Consider the following 14,987-nt stretch of genomic DNA (forward strand, 5'->3'; position numbering starts at 1 on the left):
CTGAATGTGTCCTGATTGTTTCAGACATTAGTGAGATTCACATCAAGTATCATTTAATAACATGAGCCAACATGGCCGACATTATAATCAGTGAACACTGTGATGTCACTGTGATGTCAGACTGAGTGGTGCTCTTCATGACCAGTGAACTGATGTTGATGTGTAAAGTCAGTGAAGTGTCTCTTTACAGACTCATGAAGAAGAAGCTGTGGAAACGTAGATTCACCTCTCGTCTCGTTCCAGCTCCATTTGATCCCTGGAAAATATTTGATCAACAGCTGTGTTGGATTAGACTGTACAGATGTTCCTGATAAAGTGAACACTGAGTCAATCACTGACACAGCTGATAACAAGAGGAACACACACCTTTGACCCTGTGGTTCATATTTTATAACATAATGTTTATATGACTTTAGGATCAGAAATCCCAAATAAGAAATTTCTCCTGAATCTGTTTCAGGATTAATTTTGTCAAACAGAAACTGATCAGAAATTCACCTGTTTTCAAAACTGTATCTGAGCTTCTGTCATGAGATGAGTCAGAAACAGTTTGTTCAGCTGAGTCCAGTTGATGTAGCTTGTTCCATCAGACAGAGCTGAGATGGTGTTTGAGGCTCAGACTGTGATTTTCTATTGTGGTTAAACACACTTGACTCCACATGTTGAAGCAGAGGAGGGTTGAGTGAAAAGATCTGGTTCTGGCACAGACAGGAGACAGATTAAAGGAGAAACAACATGAAGTGTCTCAGTCAGGTGTTGGTCACCACATCAGCCAGATCATCTTCACTGCTCCTTGTCACTGATTCTCCAAGTGTGTGAAGTCGACTGCAGGATGAACACACTCTCCATGAACATGTTCCCTCATCTGGTGTTTTGATGATGATGGTGGTGGTGGAGAGCGCTGTCTGACACGTGGCTCTGAAATCTACCATCAGTGTTCACCTGAGACCTGGAGACTGAAGGCCACAGTGTAGAGAGGCGTCTGTCTGCAGACTGCAGGAGAGGAGGGGACTGGGAGGGGACGGCTCCTGCAGTCAGGGGCTTAAACAGAAGTTGTGCAAATGGAAACAAGGACATACTGTACATAGAGGAGAAGTTGTGGTTTAGTGCCACTTTTCTACTTAAAATATTGTGGGATGTATCAGTCCAACGTGATAGCTGATCATTTGCCGTTCATCCAGTATCTACAGCTGGTCCACGTCCTGGTCGGGGGGCAGCAGTCTAAGCAGGAGACAAGTGGAGGCGTCCTACACTGAAGTCATTTTGTTTTTATGTGATAGTTGACAATGAGCTTCTTTAAATAGTCGACAGTGTAGAAGTGACAGGAAACACGGGGCAAAGCTCCTCCTTCAACTGGCTCCTCCCATGCAGAGGAGCAGCAGCATGACGTCATTTGAAGTGGACACAGCTCTAAGTGTTGAACCTGCAGATGTGGAGGCTGACAGAGGTTATCAACAGATGAGACTGAAACTGAAGCTCATAGATTCAAATGAGTTCATTTACAACGAAACTGAACACACAGAAACAACACTTGTATTTATCCCCTCATCATCCATGACAGGTTTATTCTGTTCTTCCTAAAATCCAGGGTGGGGACTCCCAGGCTTCCTGTGTTCGACTCTCACCAGTTTTCACCTTTTTCTATTTATTGTAGCTTCTGGCCTCACACGTCCTCACACAGTCACAGTACATTCAGCATCATGTAAACACAACCAATACACATTCAGTTTACTGTATAGACAGATACTGATGACAGTTTCATACTCATCAGACCATCAGTGACCCCTGGTGGTCAGTGGAGGGAAACATTGTCCTCATGTTTCGTTTCACCGACCTCTAGTTTATCAGTGTCTGTGTCTGATCCTGTAAATGACTATTGATGAATCATTGTTTATTGTTTACAGGTGCAGCTTCAAAACCATCAGTCACATCACTTGAAGTCACAAAGGACTGGGCTCTGCTGCAGTGTGAGGTTCGAGGTGCTTCACCCAAACCTGTTGTCCAGTGGCAGGACAATGATGGAAACATCGTCCCTGCTAAAGAACCACAGGTCTCTGACAGAGGAGGCAGCTACGACATTATCCTCCAAACTACAGTGACCAAGACTGACAACTATCGCTGTGTAGCCACACAGGAGGAAATCAAACATACAGTTCAGGCTGAGATCCACGTTTATATCAGTGGTGAGTTTCTGTTTTTACAGTCAGATCATTTAACTTTTAAGAAAATTTGGATGAAGAATCTGTGAAAGTCTGGTGAAGCAGGTGAAAAGGTTTTTGCTCAGGATTTTTTGTTTGTGTGTAAAGTCACATGAATCACACATAAGGACTTTCAAAACATAAACTTTAAACTAGAATCATACCCTTCTGATTATACAAACTGATTGATCCAGGTAATAATTTCATCAAATAAATGCAAATAAAAGCTGTGCAAGTGAAGCATCAGTGTGACCAGTGTCTGTCAGTGCAGTGAGCGTCCTCTATGATCACATGTTGGTAGAGATGTAGCTTCCTCACTCTTGGTTCATGACCTGCTGCAGGTTGTTGTTTGGTTGTTTACAAGCAGAAGAGAAACAACAGTCAAAGTGTTTCTACATCTGGTCACTAATCGTCCTCCTGTGTGTGAAGCTGAAACCAGGAGTGGACAGATGTTGACCACTTGACTCATTCACCAACATGTGGCTGTGTTTGTATTGATGTGACTGTGTGCAGCTCAGTAGAGCAGGTGGGCTGATTGAACCAGTCACAGGTGCTGTATGATCTGAGCTTCAGGCTGTAGAGGACACATGTGCTGTCACAGTGTGATATACAGCTGTGGTCTCCAGCCAGATGTGTGACTGTGCTGCAGCTTCCTGACAGCACAAGTTGTCAGTATGAACTAGACTTGTAGTCAAGACCGCCTAATCTGAGACCAAGACTCTACCAAGACCAGAGAGCATCAAGACCAAGACACCACCAAGACCAGTTCAGCTCAAGACCGAGGCCGAGACCAAAAAAAAAGAAGAAGAAGAAAAAAATCTAGTTACACCATATTTTGCTATAGGGTTCAGCTGCTTAGTTTAAATATGAGATTGTATTATTTCAACTACAGGCACAACAATACAGAGACAGTGCATGTCTTGTGTGTGAACTCACTAATGTTTTCATCAATTGGCTGTGATCAAATCTGTGTGGCAATTGCATGACCACTATTTCCACACAGGCCTATTAGAGGATTGATTCTTCAAGTCGGCGTATAAATATTGATTTAAAAAATAAAAACAGCGTGCTTGCCTGAATATTAAATCCCTTCGAGACCACTCCGCCAGTCCGAGACATTGCGAGACCGAGAGCCCCGAGACCAATACAAGACCGAGACCAAAGACGGCCGAGGCCGTGACAAGACCAAGACCACAAAAAAGTCCGGACCGGTCCTTGGACCGGTCTCGAGAACTACAAGTCTAGTGTGAACAGGCTGAACTCAGATTCTCATCCAGTGGATGAAGCAGCAGCTGCTCTTTGTTTGTGTGTGTTCATGTGAGCACCGTGGACACACTGAGAGCTTCATCACTGAAGCTACAAGACGTCCAGTCTGGTGTTCATCATGTCAAGTTACTCTGAGTCTCACATCAACTTTCTCTTTCAGGTCCAACTGGGTTCTCCACTGGAGTTGTTGTTGGTGTTGCTGTTGCTGTTGGTGTTGGTTGTCTTGTTTTGGGTGCTTGTGGCCTTCTTGCAGTGCAGAAATGCAGACGCTAAATCAAGTCACAGTCTAACTCAGGCAAGTCTAAATACTGTGTTGTATTCACATTTTCATGATCATCAGACGACAGAACAATGAAGTGTTTCCATGTGTGTGATGCTCAGAGTCTGACAGTTGAGTAATATCACTTTATTTCTCTCCTGCAGGTTAATCAAAGACAAGAGTCCCAGAGGACAATCTCCAATCAAAAATAGGCATCGGACCAAGTTAAAAGGGCTCTCATTGTAAAGTTTTGTGAATTAAAGTTCTATATGAACGAATCCATCGACCAAATATTATCAAACTGCTTGTAGCTGTTCACTGAGTCGACGTGGATGTCACGGGGTGACTATGGGGAACCAAAGTATGGGGGAGGGAGGTTCCTAGGGGAAGACTTACCTGGTGTACCCAAGATGGCCGCCTCCAGAGTCCCAGGGGAGGACTTACCTGGTGCACCAAGATGGCCGCCCTCAGCTGCAATCAATACACAAGCAATCAAGCTCTCATTGACTCACCCATCAAACCTGATGTGCTGCAGGTGTGCAGTGACTAGACTGTGTGACGATTGGGCCACAAGCTGTGTGTGGGTGTGTTTTTATATACCTTCAGGTATGGGATTCCGGGGCAGATCACAGAACACACGGGGAGCAGAGCTGGTCGTGGAGAGGACTGGGAGCTGAAGATGTGGTGGAGCTTGGAGGAGCCGAAGCAGGACGGAGACAAAGGATCAGTACGGAGCTAAGTGCCTCTCTCTCAACCTCATTACTCTCTGCTCATGAGAATGAACTGCTGTGCCCACTCCATCACCCTGGCTGTCTAGTGGAGTGTTGCAGGACCCAACCTTAAGTGTGATTTGCCTTACCTGTTTTCTTTTTGTGTGTTTTTGCCTGCCTTCACCAGCGTTGGGATTTTTGTGTGCTGTTGCCCTAATGGGATGCCATCATCGTGTAGTCGGGCCGTAGCAACCTCTGGCTGATTCTGAGTCACAGTGGAGCCCTAAAAGCAGCAACTGAGAGTAAAAGAACTGGACCCTACACCTCCAGTGGAGACACGGAGAGAGAGAGAGAGAGAGAGAGAGACACACAGAGAGACCCGACCCGTACCCTGCAACCCTGCTCCCCCCCCCGCCCCCCTTGCCTGGATGGTTTTGACTCACCTTTGCCCTTTAACCCCCCCCCCCTTCCTCCTCTAGACCATAGACTTTTTATCCATTTTTGTGCAAATAAAGAGACTGCTTTTTTTACAGTTCTGGTGTCTTGGTGTCTGGTTTGCTCCTCTGAGTAGCGCTTGAGAGTCAACACAGGCAGTTTCCGCCTGTTACAACTTGGCGTTGTCGGCAGGATTGCTACTCTGAGTTTGAGCGACCAGTACTCCTCGATATGTCTGACGACGAGGCACCAGTTCCACGCCCCCAAGTGATGCCTGTTTTCATGGGAGCCCCGTGGGCCCAAAGGTTTGGAGGACCTGGGTCTGAGCTCAGCCTGCAGGAGTGGAAAACCCAAACAAATTATTTGGCCGGCTTGCAAGGATTGAGTGAGCCACAGAAACTGCAGTTTGTTCTTGGGTCACTAGAGGGTGAGGCGAAGAGGGAGGTCCAGGCTGCACCAGAAGATAGGCGTAATACCCCCAAAGCTGTTTTTGATTTTTTGGCTGAGCTTTATGGCGATAACACCCCAACAGCCTCTTTGAGGGCCCAGTACTTCAATTGTAGGCAGGGGCCAAAACAATCTCTTCGCTCTTTCTCGTTACAGATCCGAGAGCTCTTCATCCGATTGAAGGGGAGGAGGGACCACGGACTCGGTGCTGGAGACACGTTATTGCGAGACCAGTTCCTTATGGGACTTCGTGATGGCCCAATCCGCCAAGGCCTGAGACTACAACTTCGCCAAAACCCGGACTTGACCTTTGAGGACATCCGGAAGGAGGCCCTGGCCCTGGAGCTGGACCAGCTAGAGACGACGACTGAACCGCCTACATGTATGGCCGCCAGCAGTGCCAGTGCCCCCACCCCCCTACCCACGGCCAACTGGAAACAGGAACTCCGTGCTGAAATAATGAAGGACGTGAAAGAGCAGATGGCTGAGCTTTCCAAGACCCTCTTGGACGAGTTACGGCGGAGCCGACCGTCTGACCCGCCGGTTCCCCGTGAGAGGTCCTACTCAGAAGGTGCACGAGAGTGGGAACGACACCCAGGCCGACCCTCTGGTTCGAGGTTCCAGTGGGATGACCAGGGTAGGCCTATATGCAACCGGTGTGGTAAGGCAGGGCACATCAGCAGGCAGTGTGCACCTCGACGTGCATCTCAAGAGGGTTTTTAGCTTCTCCGGCCACTGTGGGTCAAGTGGCCGGGACCCCTCCAACTGACCCCTCGTCATTCCCCAAGGACATTTTAGTGGGCCAGTGCCCTGTTGTAGAAGTATATGTAAACGGTAAAAAGGTCAGATGCCTAGTGGATACTGGCTCTCAAGTTACCCTGTTTTCACAAGGCTTGTGTAATGAATTGTTTGATGTCCAACAACTACAGGGGACAGAGGCGCCATGGTTGACCTTGCGGGGTGCAAACGGACTGGACATCCCATACATCGGCTACGTCGTGGCTGACTTCCAGGTGCAGGGTGTTGCGGTGCCAGAAAGGGGGGCTGTCATTGTCCAGGATCAATGCCTGGGTTCCCACCGAGCCCTGCTAGGCATGAACGTCATCTCCGCCTGCTGGGAAGTGTTGTTTCAAAACCAAAAGGCCCGGAAAAGGCAGTCTACTGCAAATCAAGAATGGGAGCACATCATTGCAGATTGCCGAAGGATTGAAGCTGCCCGGACTTCGGCAAATCACAAGGACACTGCCCGGGTCGCTTGCCGCTATGCCCTCACCATCCCTGCCCAGAGCGAAGCAGTTGTCTGGGCTAGGTTGCCCGCCCGGCTTTATGGGCCGGATAACTGGGTGATGGTGGAGCCACACAGTGAGTGCCAGGAGGTTGAAGTTGCCCGAGCTGTCGCCACTGTGCACAGGGGCCGTGTGCCTGTGAGAGTCCGAAACACCAAACCCTATCCCATCAACCTCCATCGTCACCAAGGTTTGGCACGTGTGTCGGCTGTAGGACCCCAGCAGCTGAAAGAAAATGGTGATGTCTGCTTTAACCAAGTAAGTCCAGGGGTGGTTGAGGTGGGCATTATTCAGGTTGGCAAGGTGGAGCATAAAACCAGTGAAACAATGCCTGAACATCTGTGCTGTGAGTCTCTGCAGGGGGATGGCTTGGAAGAGGACCAGCCACGCCAGCTGCATTGCTTCCTGGCCAGATGGCAACATGTGTTCTCCACCCACGAGGAAGACTACGGGTGCACAGGCGTTGTCCGACATCAGATCCCCACGGGTGATGCAGCCCCCACCCGTGAGCGGTATCGACCTGTGCCCCCCACCCTCTACCAGGAGGTTCGCACACTGTTGCGGGGCATGTTGGATGGGGGCATCATTCGGGAGAGCAGCAGTCCCTGGGCAGCTCCAATAGTGCTGGTGCAGAAGAAGAGCGGCGCTTGGAGGTTCTGCGTCGACTATCGGAAGCTCAACAGCGTAACCAAGAAGGATGCTTTTCCCCTCCCACGGATAGAGGACTCGCTTACCACCCTGACGCAGGCTGCCTGGTACTCCACCTTAGACCTGGCAAGTGGTTACTGGCAGGTGCAGATGGAGGAGAGAGATAGAGAGAAAACGGCGTTCACCACCCCCTTTGGGCTCTTTGAGTGGGACAGAATGCCCTTCGGCCTCTGCAATGCTCCAGCCACCTTCCAGAGGTTGATGCAGAGGTGTTTGGGGGGACAGCTGGTTGATTCCACCTTGGTGTACCTTGACGATGTGATTGTTTTCTCTCCAGATTTCCCCTCCCACCTCCGGCACCTCGAAGAAGTATTCCAGGCCATGGAGAAATATGGTTTGAAGCTGCGGCCAGAAAAGTGCCAGCTGTTTCGGAAAGAGGTGAAGTTTCTGGGGCACTGTGTCAGCCACCAAGGTGTCTCCCCAGATCCGGCCAAGGTGGTGGCAGTTCAAGAGTGGCAACCTCCCAACACATCAGGCAAGTGCGGGCTTTTTTGGGATTTGTGGGATACTACAGGCGCTTTATCAAGAACTTTTCAAAAATTGCCAAGCCCCTGAATGCACTCCTGGTGGGAAATGGCCGTCCTCGGGGTCGGGGGTCGCCTCCTGTGGCATGGAGCCCTGAGTGTGATGCAGCCTTCCAAAGGCTCAAATTTGAGCTGCTGCAGGCTCCAATCCTCGCCTATGCTGATTTCTCACAACCCTTTGTTGTCTACACTGATGCAAGTAACACTGGGTTGGGTGCAGTGCTTGCCCAGCAACAGGGAGGGGAGGAGAGAGTCATCGCATATGCGAGCCGCAGCCTTCACCCAGCAGAGAGGAATGATTCCAACTATAGTTCCTTTAAACTGGAGCTCCTGGCCATGAAGTGGGCTATGAGTGAAAAGTTTAAAGATTACCTATGGGGCAGCAAGGTAATTGTGGTGACCGATAATAATCCTCTTGTCCATTTGCAGACAGCTAAGCTGGGAGCTGTGGAACAGCGCTGGGTGGCGCAGCTGGCCAATTACGACTACGAGATACGCTATCGACCAGGGCGAGAACATACTAATGCTGATGTGCTTTCCAGGCTCCCTGTTGCAGCTGCAGTCTCCCAAGTCCCAACTCCACCCACTCGGCCTGATGAGCTTCTGGTAGGGGTGGTGGAAGCACCAGGGTCGAGCAATGACGTTGTTCCTGCTAGCTGGGGGTGGGACCCACACCGTTGGAGGGAGTTGCAGGGGAGCGACAACGACCTGGCCACAGTCTCAACCTACCTGGAGCGTGGTGCCCTACCCCCAGCTGCAGAGAGGAGGGCACAGACACCAACGGTGAAGCAACTACTGAGCCAGTGGGGTAGGCTGAGTCTACGTGAGGGGGTAATTTGTCGTTCTGTGCACGATGAAGTGACTCATGATGTTGTGTTCCAGATAGTTGTGCCGCAACCCCAGATCCAGTCTCTCCTAGGGGCCTACCACACACAGATGGGCCACCAAGGCCAGGAGAGGACACTGTCTCTGGTGAGGAGAAACTTCTATTGGCCAAAGATGGAGATGTCTGTAAACACATACATCCAAGGCTGCCCACGATGTGTGCTCTTCAAAGCAAGGCGAGATAGTAAAGCCCCCTTGGTCCCCGTGCTGCCCAAGGCCCCCCTCCACATTGTTGCCATGGACTTTTTGAGCCTGAGTCGGCCGACCGATCGCTACCAGAACATCCTGGTGGTCACAGACTTATTTACAAAATATGCCTGGGCCATCCCCACGACGGACCAGACCGCCTCTACCACTGCCAGGGCCCTGTGGGGTGGGGTGTTCCAACCCTTTGGGTGCCCTGAGGTCCTGCACTCGGACCAGGGCCCAAACTTTGAATCGCAACTGATTCGAGAGCTGTGTCAGCTTTACGGGTGCCGGAAGACCCACACCACGCCATACCACCCACAGGGGAATGGAGGGTGCGAGAGGTTCAACCAGACCCTGTTGAGCCTGTTGGGGACCCTGGAAGCCGAACAACAGAACAGGTGGGTGGATCATCTCCCCTCCTTATTGCAAGCTTATAATAACACCGTTCACAGCACTACGGGCTATGCCCCCACTTACCTGATGTTTGGGAGGCATGTGCGCCTACCCATTGATCTGCTCTTAGGCGCAGGACAGCCGGATGGAGCCCAGAGTGCATCAGAGTGGGTGAGCCAACACCATCAACGACTTCACTCTGCCTATCAACGGGTATCTGAACATTTGGCAGGGGCTGCCGCCAGGAACAAGCGCCTGTATGACCGAACAGCCCACGACTGCCCGCTGCTCCCTGGAGAGCGGGTCCTGGTCCGAGACAATCGACGACAAGGCAAAGGCAAGTTGAGCGACAGGTGGGAACCTACACCCTATGTGGTGGTTGCCCGCCGTGGACCAGACCTACCTGTCTACACGGTACGACCGGAAGGGAAGCCAGGCCCAGACCGCATACTGCACCGCAACCAGCTCCGACCCTGCCCCAACTACCCAACAACTACAAGAGAGGGACAGGCCAATCCAGATGTCCTACCACGACCTTCGATGGCATGGGCATTGATCCCTGTGGGCCCTGAACCAGCTGCAGAAGGGAGGGACCCCCCACCACAGCCTCGTCGCTCCCAACGCGACACCCAAGGCAGGCCCCCCGAGAGGTATGGTAACTGGGCGTCCTAAATACTAGTTCTAGGGACTAGAACCAATTAGTGGGGGAGGATGTCACGGGGTGACTATGGGGAACCAAAGTATGGGGGAGGGAGGTTCCTAGGGGAAGACTTACCTGGTGTACCCAAGATGGCCGCCTCCAGAGTCCCAGGGGAGGACTTACCTGGTGCACCAAGATGGCCGCCCTCAGCTGCAGAGAGGAGGGCACAGACACCAACGGTGAAGCAACTACTGAGCCAGTGGGGTAGGCTGAGTCTACGTGAGGGGGTAATTTGTCGTTCTGTGCACGATGAAGTGACTCATGATGTTGTGTTCCAGATAGTTGTGCCGCAACCCCAGATCCAGTCTCTCCTAGGGGCCTACCACACACAGATGGGCCACCAAGGCCAGGAGAGGACACTGTCTCTGGTGAGGAGAAACTTCTATTGGCCAAAGATGGAGATGTCTGTAAACACATACATCCAAGGCTGCCCACGATGTGTGCTCTTCAAAGCAAGGCGAGATAGTAAAGCCCCCTTGGTCCCCGTGCTGCCCAAGGCCCCCCTCCACATTGTTGCCATGGACTTTTTGAGCCTGAGTCGGCCGACCGATCGCTACCAGAACATCCTGGTGGTCACAGACTTATTTACAAAATATGCCTGGGCCATCCCCACGACGGACCAGACCGCCTCTACCACTGCCAGGGCCCTGTGGGGTGGGGTGTTCCAACCCTTTGGGTGCCCTGAGGTCCTGCACTCGGACCAGGGCCCAAACTTTGAATCGCAACTGATTCGAGAGCTGTGTCAGCTTTACGGGTGCCGGAAGACCCACACCACGCCATACCACCCACAGGGGAATGGAGGGTGCGAGAGGTTCAACCAGACCCTGTTGAGCCTGTTGGGGACCCTGGAAGCCGAACAACAGAACAGGTGGGTGGATCATCTCCCCTCCTTATTGCAAGCTTATAATAACACCGTTCACAGCACTACGGGCTATGCCCCCACTTACCTGATGTTTGGGAGGCATGTGCGCCTACCCATTGATCTGCTCTTAGGCGCAGGACAGCCGGATGGAGCCCAGAGTGCATCAGAGTGGGTGAGCCAACACCATCAACGACTTCACTCTGCCTATCAACGGGTATCTGAACATTTGGCAGGGGCTGCCGCCAGGAACAAGCGCCTGTATGACCGAACAGCCCACGACTGCCCGCTGCTCCCTGGAGAGCGGGTCCTGGTCCGAGACAATCGACGACAAGGCAAAGGCAAGTTGAGCGACAGGTGGGAACCTACACCCTATGTGGTGGTTGCCCGCCGTGGACCAGACCTACCTGTCTACACGGTACGACCGGAAGGGAAGCCAGGCCCAGACCGCATACTGCACCGCAACCAGCTCCGACCCTGCCCCAACTACCCAACAACTACAAGAGAGGGACAGGCCAATCCAGATGTCCTACCACGACCTTCGATGGCATGGGCATTGATCCCTGTGGGCCCTGAACCAGCTGCAGAAGGGAGGGACCCCCCACCACAGCCTCGTCGCTCCCAACGCGACACCCAAGGCAGGCCCCCCGAGAGGTATGGTAACTGGGCGTCCTAAATACTAGTTCTAGGGACTAGAACCAATTAGTGGGGGAGGATGTCACGGGGTGACTATGGGGAACCAAAGTATGGGGGAGGGAGGTTCCTAGGGGAAGACTTACCTGGTGTACCCAAGATGGCCGCCTCCAGAGTCCCAGGGGAGGACTTACCTGGTGCACCAAGATGGCCGCCCTCAGCTGCAATCAATACACAAGCAATCAAGCTCTCATTGACTCACCCATCAAACCTGATGTGCTGCAGGTGTGCAGTGACTAGACTGTGTGACGATTGGGCCACAAGCTGTGTGTGGGTGTGTTTTTATATACCTTCAGGTATGGGATTCCGGGGCAGATCACAGAACACACGGGGAGCAGAGCTGGTCGTGGAGAGGACTGGGAGCTGAAGATGTGGTGGAGCTTGGAGGAGCCGAAGCAGGACGGAGACAAAGGATCAGTACGGAGCTAAGTGCCTCTCTCTCAACCTCATTACTCTCTGCTCATGAGAATGAACTGCTGTGCCCACTCCATCACCCTGGCTGTCTAGTGGAGTGTTGCAGGACCCAACCTTAAGTGTGATTTGCCTTACCTGTTTTCTTTTTGTGTGTTTTTGCCTGCCTTCACCAGCGTTGGGATTTTTGTGTGCTGTTGCCCTAATGGGATGCCATCATCGTGTAGTCGGGCCGTAGCAACCTCTGGCTGATTCTGAGTCACAGTGGAGCCCTAAAAGCAGCAACTGAGAGTAAAAGAACTGGACCCTACACCTCCAGTGGAGACACGGAGAGAGAGAGAGAGAGAGAGAGAGAGAGAGACACACAGAGAGACCCGACCCGTACCCTGCAACCCTGCTCCGCCCCCTTGCCTGGATGGTTTTGACTCACCTTTGCCCTTTAACCCCCCCCTTCCTCCTCTAGACCATAGACTTTTTATCCATTTTTGTGCAAATAAAGAGACTGCTTTTTTTACAGTTCTGGTGTCTTGGTGTCTGGTTTGCTCCTCTGAGTAGCGCTTGAGAGTCAACACAGGCAGTTTCCGCCTGTTACATGGACGTTGACACAAACATCAAAATCAGTGAAGTCAAACCTGCTGTTCTGCTTTAAACGAATGTGAACATGAAGTAACTGCACTGAAACATCATGTGACTTTTATTTTGAAATCTGTGTTGCTGACGTCATTTGGGACGATCACGTTGCTTCTTTTCATTTCTTAAGGTGCTGATCCAGAGTCTGTCAGGTACACTTACAGTCTGAACTCGTCACTGTTGTTGACTGTGATATTTGAATTGTGCTCTGTCTCACACTGAGTTTGTGTTTATGATTTCAGCTCATGATGCATTTACAGGCTGTCATGTAATAATAGGCAGAGTTTAATTATTTCTAATTGATAAAAGATGAAAGACATTACACTTTGTGTTGTGACTGTTCTGTTTGTTTGTTTTTTATTTCTTTTTCCCCCCAACCACCATCCCCCGTGGAGGGGGACCTTTTTTTCTGTCTCATTAATTTTTTACTTTAAGAAAAACATTACACAAATAATCAGGTGGCAGTAACATACAAACCCTCAACATCACAAACATAACATTTTCTGTCTGTTTCTTTTCAAACCATCACTGAGATTATATTTATTTTTAATAGATACCAATCCCAGTGTTACTGAAGTTCCCCTGAGTTTAAATTCTGACTTCAGGTGGCATTTATGAAAATGGATCCGCCTGGGAATTTGGAAAATCCGACTTCCAAGCTCTTGTAGCACACACACCTTTATCTTTATGTTACATAACTATACTTTTTCCTTTGACCGTAAAAAATATTTCCAGTTGAAAGGCCCTAAAAATGTTAGTAAATGGAGTATCAACATATTTCCAAAACATACTGAAGCAAGAAACCCTCCTGATCACATATGTGCAGTTTCATATGTTTAGTGTAAATTGTCACATGATCAGAGCTGATTACTTCCTGGTTGCACCATCCGAGGAAGATGGCTGCATCAAAGCCCTGACAAAGAAGGTCAGTAAAGAAGGTTAACATAAAGATAAGAGAAAGATTTTTGGGACACATCATCTTTAATGTGTCTGGTATTGACATATGCATCTACAATCATTTAACTGTGTTTAGTGTGGTCACAGCATGAGTAAAATTGTCGATGGCAACAATAGTGAACGGTGGGATAACACAGTGTAAGTAGCTAACTTTCTACTTTTTAAAAACTTTCTTTTTTTATTATTATTATTTAAATTTGAATCAAACACAGTATATGTTGGACCTTACAGACCCTAAAGCATTTCAGTTAACCTATCTCTCAAAGTGAAATAGATGTTTTCCCCAGTGACTGTGATATGGACTATAAGGGCGAGACAGGTTGCCAGCCAGGCTGTTGAATGAAAGTAAGGCAAAAAGATTATGTAAGAAACAATGTTATTAGGGATGATAACTTCCCTCTCACCACCTCACTTCCACCCACTGTTGGTGAAGAGGCAAATCCCCCTCTACCCACCTGTACCCACCAGAGCAGCATGGGCAAACCTTCCCACAAAAGGCCGTGTGGCTGCAGGTTTCTGCTCCAACCAAGCAGCAGCAGCACACCAGACTTGATTCATTTCATCAACTGATCTCAGTCTTCAGACAGTTGATTGGTCAAACTGTGTGCTCTTGATTGGTTGGAACTAATACCTACAGCCACACAACCCTTTGTGGAAGAGTTTGCCCATGCCCGCACCAGAGGGTCCAGACATATGAGCCAAGGACCAAGTTGCAGGTGGTCAAAAATAAAATCTAAACATCCAAACAAACTTCGTAAGGTGGCATATCTCAATCAGGTCCAAGAAGTGGTGGAGGCCCACCTTTACATGGTCCCTCAATGCACTCATAAGCAGCCACCTCTTCTACAGAGATGTTGTACGAAGGAAGTCTCATGGGTCAGTGACAAATAAGGGTTGGCAAGATGAGCAATTCATGAATTTTCTTAAAAAACTACTTTAAAAGCTTGCATCAAATTTGTTAAAATGCAAGTCAATATTGCACTAGAAATGTACATTTACAATGGTAAAATGAAAAGTACACTAAAGCAATATTGCACTAAAATGTAAATCCAATAACAAAGTTACAATATGCATGTCTTAAATTTTTCACAAAAGTGACAATGGCAATGTTGATAGGCGTCTTTTTGTTTTTGCTTTTAGTTGTTCTACATGTTTTTGATATGTAAAATAGCCACACTAACATGTGATAAAGCACACAAGCATCTGTTATGTATGCTGGCACTGGTAACAGTAAAAAAAAAAGTTCTGTAGTACAGCCCAGTTAAAATTGGGCTGGAATATAAGCAATTTGATAGCTATGATGGATATGTAAAATTAGTATAGGCTACATATTATCCCACCGGTCACAATTGTGACCGACTATAAAACACACTTTTTCTCCTATTTTTCCATGAAAATTAAAAAAAATAATGATTGATTATTTCAAAGGGTTGCTAA

The 14,987-nt window shown here is 49.4% G+C and overlaps 1 protein-coding gene across 1 annotated transcript in view; it reads left to right on the forward strand.

The window, feature by feature from the left end:
- Nucleotides 1–14,987, forward strand: part of LOC146987534 (hemicentin-1-like) — a 90,901-nt gene that overhangs the window by 36,430 nt on the left and 39,484 nt on the right. The window lies entirely within an intron of this gene.

The sequence above is a fragment of the Trachurus japonicus genome, chromosome 5 (genome assembly GCF_045865225.1).
Source record: "Trachurus japonicus isolate A0001 chromosome 5, Traja_1.0".
Taxonomy (NCBI): domain Eukaryota; kingdom Metazoa; phylum Chordata; class Actinopteri; order Carangiformes; family Carangidae; genus Trachurus; species Trachurus japonicus.